This window comes from Acinonyx jubatus, chromosome X (assembly GCF_027475565.1).
Source record: "Acinonyx jubatus isolate Ajub_Pintada_27869175 chromosome X, VMU_Ajub_asm_v1.0, whole genome shotgun sequence".
Classification (NCBI taxonomy): domain Eukaryota; kingdom Metazoa; phylum Chordata; class Mammalia; order Carnivora; family Felidae; genus Acinonyx; species Acinonyx jubatus.
In genome coordinates, this window is record NC_069389.1 from 65,500,426 (window position 1) to 65,513,648 (window position 13,223).

Here is a 13,223-nt window from a genome sequence, read left to right on the forward strand (position 1 = left end):
GAGTTACATTATAAAATACTTGGTAATTTCAGCCCCGCGTCAGGCTTTGTGCTAACAGCTCAGAGCGTGGAGCCTGCTTCAGATCCTGTGTCTCCCTCTCTCTCTGCCCCTTCCCCACTCACACCTGTCTCTCTCAAAAATAAAAAAAAAATTAAAACATAAAAAAAAATAAAAAAAATAAAGAAGGGGCGCCTGGGTGGCTCAGCTGGTTAAGCGTCTGACTTCGGCTCAGGTCATGACCTCATGGTCTGTGAGTTCGAGCCCCACGTCAGGCTCTGTGCCAGTGGCTCAGAGACTGGAGCCTGCTTCAGATCCTGTGGCCTCCCAGTCTCTCTGCCCCACTACCCCACTCACATCTGTCTCTTTCTCAAAAAAAAAAGTTAAAAACATAAAATAAAAAAATAAAACACTTGGTAACTTCAATAGATATAAAGGTACAGGTACTTAAATGAGAACAAAAATATTCTAGTCAACATTTTTCTTCCTAAATCATCCACCAAATTATATGAAGACATTACAAAGTAACTTGTTTGAGACAAAACTTGAAACTCTAGTAACAGGTTCAGTTAAAGCAGTAGAAACATGCAGTCTGTAGTTGGAATAGATCAGAGAGGTACCAGGGATGCTGTTTCCAGGACTGATTAAGTATCCCTAGTATAGTCAGTTGGCAGGGATAAAAAGTTGCCTTTATATAGGAAGAAGGACCAGTTTCTCCCAGGATATGGTTGTGTTAGACAGCTGGGGCTGCTAAATTAAATTACCATAGACTGGGTGACTTAAACAACAAACATTTACTTCTCACAGTTCTGGAGTCTTAGAAGTCCAAAGTCATTGTGCCTGGTCTTGATCAGAGACCTCTTCTTGCCTTGTGGGTGGTCGGCTTCTCCTTAAGTCCTCAAATGGTAGAATCAGAAAAGACTAGCTCTCTTCTTCCTATGGAGGGATCTTATGAGGCTCATCAGGTAGGCTTTACTCTTATGACATAATTACCTTCCAATGTCATATTAGGGCTTCCATATATAAATTTTGGGGGGATATTCATGCTATAACAATGAGTAATATCTTTCACTCTGATTGCAAGGATTGATTGAATCAGTGTAGTTTTTGAAGTGGGTGTCCCATTTATCCTGGTTATATCAATGTATCTGGTAACTTAGATTACTTCCTTGTAAATAAAATATAGCATGATACTTTCCAGACCTTCATCCCTTTGGATGCTCTCTCTCCTCACTCTTTGTTGAAGAATTTGCAGGAGCCATTGCTATTCCTATAGCAATAGTTAAAATTGTCTTATTTTTGTCCATAATAGTTCCCAAACAGATAAGTGTAACATAAAACTTATGCCCACTTAGACAAAAAGTGCGGCACATTGGCAAGAGGAACAAAATTCAAATTCAATCTTTATAACTTAAGATTACATTGGGATCTGAAAGCACTGTATGGTAGTTTTCTTGCATTACTTGAACTACTATATTTTCTGCTTATCAAAATGGTACCAGGGGCGCCTGGGTGGCTTGGTCGGTTAAGCGTCCGACTTCGGCTCAGTTCATGATCTCACGCTCCGTGAGTTCGAGCTCCGTGTCGGGCTCTGTGCTGACAGCTCAGAGCCTGGAGCCTGTTTCAGATTCTATGTCTCCCTCTCTCTCTGCCCCTCCCCTGTTCATGCTCTGTCTCTGTCTCAAAAATAAATAAACGTTAAAAAAATGATATCATATAATATGGCCAAAAAATCTTAATAATGCCATACATTATCAAAAACATTTCTTAAAAATGCACGTCCACAATTTGAAAATGGACTCATAACTAAGAGTACACTAATTATGCACATCAAATCTATTGTTTTCCTAAACCATCAATCCTTGCTACCATATGATGTTTGTGGTCCAGAGAGTTTGTGTACTAAACATCAACTGGCCAGTAACTGGTAATTTCCAGTATGTTTAGAGTAATTGTTCTTTTGAACTTTTTGTGAGGGAGAGGGCAAGATATCATCTACCTATTTAATATTCTTATAAAGTCCATGTGCTTTTCTCCAGAAGAAGTGTAAATACACACATATGAACAAAATTTAGGATACCATTGAGAAACTTCATAGAAATATTGAAGTGTCTTGTTGAACCCAGACTTTAATAACCAGTTTTTTGAGTCATTTTCTATACACACCCCTGAGATTCCCAGAGAGTTGAAACAGGAAGAATAAGTACTCCGGATTTTCAGAGAACATTTGGCATAGTTGACAAAACAAATCTTTAATAGAAGCCCAAAACCTCACTTTGGATAAAATTTAAGATTTGGTGTAATGTTGTATAGTTTTGTAGGCTTTCATTGTCATTCCTAAGCTAATCACTTCAATTTAAATTAAGCAAGTGAAATTCTGACACAGAGATAACTTGCACTCATGTAACTATTATTTTATTCAAACTTCCTAAAATGTCAGTTTTTATATTTTGTCTGTTTTTATTTCCAGGACAATTTATTTACTTCTCCTTATGATTAGTCTGAAGAGGAAAATAGATTCTTTTGTCAAATCCCATAGCTTAGAAAATACTTACAAAATATTTTCTAACAATATCTTATGCAGTTAGTTCCAAAGATAGAAACGCTGCATTCTGTTTGTTTTATAGAACACACTTCTCATATATAGGTCTGCAAGCAGAAATGGGATAAAATAGAAGTAGAGGACTCGACTGAATGAGTTGACAACGGTGCATGATAACAGAAACAGTGGAGGCAAAGTGTAGAAATGAATAGTAATGTGTTGAACTTTCTCCAAGATTGTGCAATGAAATCATTGGGATTTTATGTACCCCATCATGGCATCTATATATTTTTCTGGACTGTTTTTTTATCAACCTTATCACATACACCTACATGTATTTGATCAAAATAACAGATTAAATTCATTCTCCTTAGATGTGCTCATTAATGTAATTAAGAGTGATATATATATATTTATATATGATATATATAGTATGTATATTATGTATAATATATATATATTTAATCAGGTTGAATATATATATATATATATATATATATATATATATATATCAGGTTGAATCTATTAACAGACATGACTCTTAGAAGAACACTTAGGACCCTTTAGCTTCCTGTTACTGTCAGATTTATTTGTCTCAAAATCTTTAAGAAGAATGTTAAATACTACAGAAATGATGACACCAGAACCCTGTGACACAACTTTAGAATTCTCTTTAAGTCATAGCTCAAATGCTACCTGTTATCTCCCAAATAGTATATGCATAATCTACATTCAAATATCTATTTACTAACAGTGCCTACTAACATTATCCATGTGCTACCTCTTCTCTCCCTTTGAAGTATGAAAATGGGCTTCTAAGATCGATAATACCATTCCAACACTCTGGAATCTAAGTTTTAAAAAATTTTCTCCTTTCAAAAATCTTTTCTTTCACTTTCTATACAACCATACATTACCCTGATCCTACATATTTTTATTCAATTTCAATTTTTTCACCTTACCCATTTATGTCCTCTGTACAATTCTTTAATCCCACAAGAACATCTACTCCTATTTATCTTACCTCCTTTTAACTGCTTCTACCCTCTCAGTTGTTTATTATCATTATTTAAAAAAATTTTATTATGGTATCATAAAAAACACATAACACAGAACTTACCCTCTTAACAAATTTGTGAGAGTAAAGTGTTATTAACAATTTGCACATTGTTTTACAGAAGTTTTTCATCTTTCATAACTGAAACACTATATTTATTGAAAAGCAACTCCCTATTTACCTCTCCTCCCAGCCATTGGCAACCACAACTCTACTTTCTGCTTCATCGAGTTTCACTAGTTACTTTATATATGTGAAATCATGCAGTATTTGTCCTTCTGTGACTGACTAATATAAAATAGCATAAGGTCTTAGTGTTCCATCCATGTTGTGGAATAACAGGTTTCCCTTATTTTTTATGGCTGAATAATTTGATTTTATGTATATAACACATTTTTATTAATTATTTTTTTATGTTTTATTTATTTTTGAGAGAGAGAGAAACAGCACAAGCAGGGGAGGGACAGAGAGAGAGGGAGACACAGAATCCAAAGCAGGCTCCATGCTCTGAGCTAGCGGTCAGCACAGAGCCCAAAGTGGGGCTTGAACCCATAAACAGTGATATCATGACCTGGGCCGAAGTCGGATGATTGTGCCACCCAGGTGCCCCATGTTTTACTAATTAATTTCTTAGTGAACACTAGGTTGTTTCTACCTTTCAGATATTATAAATACTGTTTCAATGAACATGAGACTGCAAATATATATTCAAGATTTTATTGTTAATTCTTTTGCATAAATGCCCAGAAGTGAAATAGTTACATCATATAGTATTTCTATTTCTAATTTTTTGAGGGATATCTATCTTCCATAGTGCCTGCACCATTTTAAATTATAAACAATAGAGCCCAAGACTTCCAATTACTCCACATACTTACCAGCACCTGTTATTTTCTTATTCTTTTTAATAGTGACTATCTTAACATGGGTAACATGATAGCTCATTGTGGCTCTGATTTGCATTTTGGGGATGATTAGTGATGTTAACTTTCTTTGTATATATCTGTTGGCCATTTGTGTATCTTCTTTGGATAAATGTTGCATATGGTTAATTGGGTTATTTATTTATTTATTTAGCAAGGTAGGCATTTCTTATAGATTTTGAATATTTACCCCTCATGAAATATATGATCTGCAAATATTTTATCCAATTCTATCAGTTACCTATTCACCTTTGTCATATACAATGTCCTGTTCTGTCTCTAGTAACAGTATGTATGTAGGTAGGTAGGTATGTGTGTATGTAACTATATATGTATGTATGTATGTATTTACTTAAGGCCTATTTGCCTAACATAGGTATGACAAATCTTGCTTTATTTTAAGCATTTGCATGAAATATCTTTTTCTGATTTGTCACTTTTACTTGTGTCTTTAAATCTAAAATGTGCCTTGTAGAAAAATATAGTCAACTCTTGTTTTTTATCTGTTCAGCCTCTCTGTCTTTTGATTAGGAAATATAATCCATATACATTAAAGTCATTACTTACTTGAAGGTCTTACTTTTGACATTTTGCTAAATTTTTCTGTGTTTTGCTGTATTTTGTCTCTTCATTCCACTTTCTACCTTCTTCTGTGTTTCTTTGAGTTTTTGTGGTGGCATGGTTTGACTCCTCTGTCATTATTTTTTAATCTATTTTGCATAGGAATTTTCTTGTGATTACAATATGGCTTATATAAAATATATTTATAACAATCTATTTTAGGCTGATAAAAACCTTACCTGCAATTTCATACAAAAACTCTACTATTTATATCCCTTAATCTTAACAAAGGTCACAAATTACATATTTTAAATTTTGTATTTATTTATTTTATTTTAATTTGTGATTTTTTTCTATGTTTTATTTATTTACTTATTTTTAATATATGAAATTTATTGTCAAACTGATTTCCATACAACACACAGTGCTCATCCCAAAAGATGCCCTCTTCAATACACATCACCTACCCTCCCCCCCCTCCCACCCCCCATCAACCCTTAGTTTCTTCTCAGTTTTCAAGAGTCTCTTATGCTTTGTCTCTCTCTCACTCTAACCTTTTTTTTTTCCTTCCCCTCCCTCATGGGTTTCTGTTAAGTTTCTCAGGATCCACATAAGAATGAAAACATATAGTATCTGTTTTTCTCTGTATGGCTTATTTCACTTAGCATCACACTCTCCAGTCCCATCCACGTTGCTACAAAGGGCCATATTTCATTCTTTCTCATTGCCACGTAGTACTCCATTGTGCATATAAACCACAATTTCTTTATCCATTCGTCAGTTGATGGACATTAAGGCTCTTTCCACAATTTGGGTATTGTTGAGAGTGCTGCTATAAATATTGGGGTACAAGTGCCGCTATGCATCAGTACTCCTGTATCCCTTGGGTAAATTCCTAGCAGTGTTACTGCTGGGTCATAGGGTAGGGCTATTTTTTAATTTTTTGAGGCACCTCCACACTGTTTTCCAGAGCGGCTGCGCCAGTTTGCATTCCCACCAACAGTGCAAGAGGGTTCCCGTTTCTCCACATCCTCTCCAGCAACGATAGTCTCCTGATTTGTTCATTTTGGCCACTCTGACTGGTGTGAGGTGATATCTGAGTGTGGTTTTGATTTGTGTTTCCCTGATGAGGAACGACGTTGAGCATCTTTTCATGGGCCTGTTGGCCATCTGGATGTCTTCTTTAGAGAAGTGTCTATTCATGTTTTCTGCCCATTTCTTCACTGGATTATTTGTTTCTTGGGTGTGGAGTTTGGTGAGCTCTTTATAGATTTTGGATACTAGCCCTTTGTCCGATATGTCATTTGCAAATATCTTTTCCCATTCCGTTGGTTGCCTTTTAGTTTTGTTGATTATTTCCTTTGCTATGCAGAAGCTTTTCATGTTCATGAGGTCCCAACACTTCATTTTTGCTTTCAATTCCCTTGCCTTTGGGGATGTGTCAAGTAAGAAATTGCTGTGGCTGAGGTCAGAGAGGTCTTTTCCTGCTTTCTACTCTAGGGTTTTGATGGTTTCCTGTCTCACATTCAGGTCCTTTGTGCATGTTGAGTTTATTTTTGTGAATGGTGTAAGGGTGGTCTAATTTCATTCTTCTGCATGTTGCTGTCCCGTTCTCCCAACCCCATTTGTTAAAGAGACTGTCTTTTTTCCATTGGATATTCTTTCCTGCTTTGTCAAAGATTAGTTGGCCATACTTTTGTGGGTCTAGTTCTGGGGTTTCTATTCTATTCCATTGGTCTATGTGTCTGTTTCTTGGCCAATACCATGTTGTCTTGATGATTACAGCTTTGTAGTAGAGGCTAAAGCCTGGGATTGTGATGCCTCCTGCTTTGGTCTTCTTCTTCAAAATTACTTTGGCTATTCAGGGCCTTTTGTGGTTCCATATGAATTTTAAGATTGCTTGCTCTAGCTTCGAAAAGAATGCTGGTGCAATTTTGATTGGGATTGCATTGAATGTGTAGATAGCTTTGGGTAGTATTGACATTTTAATAATATTTATTCTTCCAACCCATGAGCACGGAATATTTTTTTCCATTTCTTTATATCTTCTTCAATTTCCTTCATAAGCTTTCTATAGTTTTCAGTATACATATCTTTTACATCTTTGGTTAGATTTATTCCTAGGTATTTTATGCTTCTTGGTGCAATTGTGAATGGGATCAGTTTCTTTATTTGTCTTTCTGTTACTTCATTATTAGTGTATAGAAATGCAACTGATTTCTATACATTGATTTTGTTAACTGCATCTTTGCTGAATTCATGGATCAGATCTAGCAGACTTTTGGTGGAGTCTATCGGATTTTCCATTTATAATATGTCATCTGCAAAAAGCGAAAGCTTGACTTCATCTTTGCCAATTTTGATGACTTTGATTTCCTTTTGTTGTCTGGTTGCGGATGCTAGTTCTTCCAACACTATCTTAAACAACAGCGGTGAGAGTGGACATCCCTATCGTGTTCCTGATCTCAGGGAGAAAGCTCTCAGTTTTTCCCCATTGAGGATGATATTAGCTGTGGTTTTCTTAAATGGCTTTTATGATCTTTAAGTATATTCCTTCTATCCCTACTTTCTCGAAGGTTTTTATTAAGAAAGGGTGCTGAGTTTTGTCAAATGCTTTTTCTGCATCGATTGACAGGATCATATGGTTATCATTTCTTTTATTAATGTGATGTATCACATTCATTCATTTGTGAATGTTGAACCAGCCCTCAGCCCAGGAATGAATCCCACTTGACCATGGTGAATAATTATTTTTATATTCTGTTGGATTCGATTTGCTATTATCTTATTGAGAATTTTTGCATCCATATTCATCAGGGATATTGGCCTGTAGTTCTCTTTTTTTACTGGATCTCTGTCTGGTATAGGAATCAAAGTAATACTGGCTTCATAGAATGAGTCTGGAAGTTTTCCTTCCCTTTCTATTTCTTGGAATAGCTTGAGAAGGACAGGTATTATCTTTGCTTTAAATGTCTGGTAGAATTCCCCTGGGAAGCCATCTGGTTCTGGACTCTTATTTGTTGGGAGATTTTTGATAACCGATTCAATTTCTTTGCTCGTTATGGGTCTGTTCAAGCTTTCTATTTCCTCCAGTTTGAGTTTTGGAAGTGTGTGGGTGTTTAGGAATTTGTCCATTTCTTCCAAGTTGTCCAGTTTGTTGGCATATAATTTTTCATAGTATTCCCTGATAATTGCTTGTATCTCTGAGGGATTGGTTGTAATAATTCCATTTTCATTTGTGATTTTATCTATTTGGGTCTTCTCCCTTTTCTTTTTTGAGAAGCCTGGCTAGAGGTTTAACAATTTGTATTATTTTTTCAAAAAACCAACTCTTGGTTTCATTGATCTGCTCTGCAGTTTTTTTAGATTCTCTATTGTTTTTTTCTGCTCTTATCTTTATTATTTCTCTTTTATTGCTGGGTTTGGGTGTCTTTGATGTTCTGCTTCTATTTCCTTTAAGTGTGCTGTTAGATTTTGTATTTGGGATTTTTCTTGTTTCTTGAGAGGGGCCTGGATTGCAATGTATTTTCCTCTCTGGACTGCCTTCGCTGCATCCCAAAGCATTTGGATTGTTGTATTTTCATTTTCATTTGTTTCCATATATTTTTTAATTTCTTCTCTAATTGCGTGGTTGACCCATTAATTCTTTACTAGGGTGTTCTTTAACCCCCATACTTTTGAAGGTTTTCCAGACTTTTTCCTTTGGTTGATTTTAAGGTTCATTGCATTGTGGTCCGACAGTATGCACAGTATGATCTCAATTCTTGTATACTTATGAAGGGCTGTTTTGTGACCCAATATGTAATCTATCTTGGAGAAGATTCCATATGCACTCGAGAAGAAAGTATATTCTGTTGCTTTGGGATACAGAGTTCGAAATATATCTGTGAAGTCCATCTGATCCAATGTATCATTCAGGATCCTTGTTTCTTTATTGACCATGTGTCTAGATGATCTATCCATTGTTGTAAGTGGGATATTAAAGTCCCCTGCAATTACTCCATTCTTGTCAATAAGGTTGCTCATGTTTGTGAGTAATTGTTTTATATATTTGGGGGCTCCGGTATTCGGCGCATAGACATTTAGAATTGTTAGCTCTTCCTGATGGATAGACCCTGTAATGATTATATAATGCCCTTCTTCATCTCTTGTTACAGCCTTTAATTTAAAGTCTAGTTTGTCTGATATAAGTATGGCTACTCCAGCTTTCTTTTGGCTTCCAGTAGCAAGATAAATAGTTCTCCATCCCCTCACTCTCAATCTAAAGGTGTCCTCAGGACTAAAATGAGTCTCTTGTAGACAGCAAATAGATGGGTCTTGTTTTTTTATCCATTCTGATACCCTATGTATTTTGGTTAGCGCCTTTAATACATTTACATTCAGTGTTATTATAGAAAGATACGGGTTCAGAGTCATTGTGATGTCTGTATGTTTTATGCTTCTAGTGATGTCTCTGGTACTTTGTCTCACAGGATCCCCCTTAGGATCTCTTGTAGGGCTGGTTTAGTGGTGACAAATTCCTTCAGTTTTTGTTTGTTAGGGAAGACCTTTATCTCTCCTTCTATTCTAAATGACAGATTTGCTGGATAGAGAATTCTCGGCTGCATATTTTTTCTGTTCATCACATTGAAGATTTCCTGCCATTCCTTTCTGGCCTGGCACGTTTCAGTAGAGAGATCCATCATGAGTCTTATCTGTCTCCCTTTATATGATAGAGCACATTTATACCTAGCTGTTTTCAGAATTTTCTCTTTATCCTTGTATTTTGCCAGTTTCACTATGATATGTCATGCAGAATATCGATTCAAGTTACGTCTGAAGGGAGTTCTCTGTGCCCTTTGGATTTCAGTGCCTTTTTCCTTCCTCAGATCAGGGAAGTTCTCAGCTATTATTTCTTCAAGTACACCTTCAGCACTTTTCCCTCACTCTTCCTCTTCTGGAATACCAATTATGCATAGATTATTTCTCTTAAGTGCATCACTTAGTTCTTTAATTTTCCCCTCATACTCCTGGATTTTTTTATCTCTCTTTTTCTCAGCTTCTTCTTTTTCCATAATTTTAACTTCTACTTCACCTATTCTCTCCTCTGCCTCTTCAATCTGAGCTGTGGTCATCTCCATTTTATTTTGCAGCTCATTAATAGCATTTTTTAGCTCCTCCTGGCTGTTCCTCAGTCCCTTGATCTCTGTAGCAATAGATTCTCTGCTGTACTTTATACTGTTTTCAAGCCCAGCGATTAATTTTATGACTATTATTCTGAATTCACTTTCTGTTATATTGTTTATTTTTTTTTAATTTTTTTAACGTTTTATTTATTTTTGAGACAGAGACAGAGCATGAACAGGGGAGGGGCAGAGAGAGAGGGAGACACAGAATCGGAAGCAGGCTCCAGGCTCTGAACCTTCAGCCCAGAGCCCGACGCAGGGCTCGAACTCACAGACCGCGAGATCGTGACCTGAGCTGAAGTCGGCCGCTTAACCGACTGAGCCACCCAGGCGCCCCACTGTTATATTTTTTAAATCGTTTTTGATCAGTTCGTTAGCTGCCGTTATTTCCTGGAGGGTTTTTTGAGGGGAATTCTTCCGTTTCATCATTTTGGATAGTCCCTGGAGTGGTGCGGAACTGCAGGGCACTTCCCCTGTGCTGTCTTGAATAACTTGAGGTGGTGGGTGGGGTCGCAGTCAGACCTGATGTCTGCCCCCAGCCCACCACTGGGGCCACAATCAGACTGGTGTGTACCTTCTCTTCCCATCTCCTAGGAGACGGATTCACTGTGGGGGGGGGGTGGCATGGCCTGTCTGGGCTACTTGCACATTGCCAGGCTTGTGGTGCTGGGGATCTGCTGTATTAGCTGGGGTGGATCAGCAAGGTGCACAGGGACGGGAGGGGTAGGCTCAGCTCGCTTTTCCTTTGGAGATCCACTTCGGGAAGGGCCCTGTGGCACTGGGTGGGAGTCAGACCTGCCTGAGGGATGGATCTGCAGAAGCACAGCATTGGGTGTTTGCGGGGTGCAAGTAAGTTCCCTGATAGGAAATGGTTCCCTTTGGGATTTTGGCTGGGGGATGGGCAAGGGAGATGGCGCTGGCGAGGGCCTTTGTTCCCCACCATGCTGCGCTCTTTCATCTGGGGCTCAACAACTCTCCCTCCCGTTGTCCTCCAGCCCTCCTGCTCTCCAAGCAGAGCTGTTAACTTACAACCTTCCAGATTTAAGTCCCGCTTTCTGTCTCAACTCACTCCATCTGGCCCCTCCACTTTTGAAAGCCAGACTCGGGGGCTCTGCTTTGCTGGCAGGCTGCACCTCCACCCCGGCTCCCTCCCGCCAGTCCGTGTAGCATGCACCCCTCTCTGCCTTTCCTACCCTCTTCCGTGGGCCTCTCCTCTATGCTTGGCTCCAGAGAATCCGTTCTGCTAGTCTTCTGGTGGTTTTCTGGGTTATTTAGGCAGTTGTGGGTGGAATCTATGTGATCTGCAGGACGTGGTGAGCCCAGTGTCTTCCTATGCCACCATCTTCCCTCCGAAGTCTACTTTTTGTATTTATTAATTTATTTTATATAGTTTTCCAAAAGACTTTTTTTTTCAGACCTTAAGTCAAATTTTAGTTAGCTAACATGTAGTCTAATATTGACTTCAGGAGTAGATGTTGTGACTCGTTACTTACATATATCACCCAGGGCTCAACACAATGAATGTCCTCCTTATACCTCTCACCCATTTAGTCCATTCCTGAACCATCTCCACTCCATCAATACTCAGTGTGTTCTCAGTGTGTACTCTGTTTCATATGGTTCACTTCCCTCTTTTTTTTCTCGCACCCCATATTCATCTGTTTTTTTTTCATAAATTTCACATATCAGTGAAATATGGTATTTGTCTTCCTCTGACTGACTTATTTCACTGAGCATAATACACCCTAACTCCATCCACATCCTTGCAAAAGGCAATATTTTATTCTTGCCTTTTCATGGCTGAGAAATATTCCATTGTGTATATTTTATGTTGTGTAATTTTATATATTTTACATTGTATAGTTATATATATAGTTTTTTTATAATTTTAAATTATATATACATAGAAATAAATATACATATATACACATATATATCTATCACATATACATAAACATACACACACACATATCTATCACATCTTTATCCATTCATTAGTTGATCAATTGGTGGACATTTGGGCTCTTTCCATAATTTTGCTGTTGTTGACAATGCTGCTATAAACATCAGGATGCATGTACCCTGTCAAATCAGTATTTTTTTTATCCTTTCGGTAAATACCTATTAGTGCAATTTCTAGGTCGTAGGGTAGTTCTTCTTTTAACTTTGTGAGGAACTTCTATACTATTATCCTGAATGGCTACACAAATTTGCATTCCCACAAACAGTGTAGAAAGGTTCCTCTTTCTCCACATCCTCACCAACATCTGTTGTTTTCTGGGTTGTTAATTTTAGCCACTCTGACAAGTGTGAGGTGGTATCTCATCATGATTTTGCATTGTATTTCCCTGGGCATCTCATCATGGTCTTGATTTGTGTTTCTGTGATGATCAGTGACATTGAGCATGTTTTCATGTGTCTGTTGCCAATCTGGATTTCTTCTTTGGAAAACTGTTTATTCAAGTCTTTTGCCCATTTATTAACTGGATTATTTGTTTTTTGGGGGGGTTTGAGTTTGATAAATTCATTATAGACTACATTTGTTGTTCTTTTTCTGCCTTCTTTAACTGAGGTTCTGATGCTTACTAGAGATTTTTCTTGCCTTTTGAGGTAGACCTGGATGCTATATACTTCTCTCCTAACAGTACTGTTGCTTTATAATGAATGTTTTGGACCATAATGTTTTCATTTTCATTTGTTTCCATGTATTTTTTAAAATTTCTTCTTTAATTCTTGGTTGACACATTCACTCTTTTGTAGCATGTTATTTAATTGCCATGCATTTGTGGCATTTGCAGTTTTCTTGTGTTTGACCTCAAGTTCCATAGCATTGTGGTTAGAACATATGCATAGTAGGATTTCCTTATTTTTGTACTTGTAGAGGTCTGCCCTGTAACCTAGTATATTATCTATCCTGCAGAGTGTCCCATGTGCACTTGAAATAATGTTTTCTGCTGCTTTAGAATGAAATGTTCTGA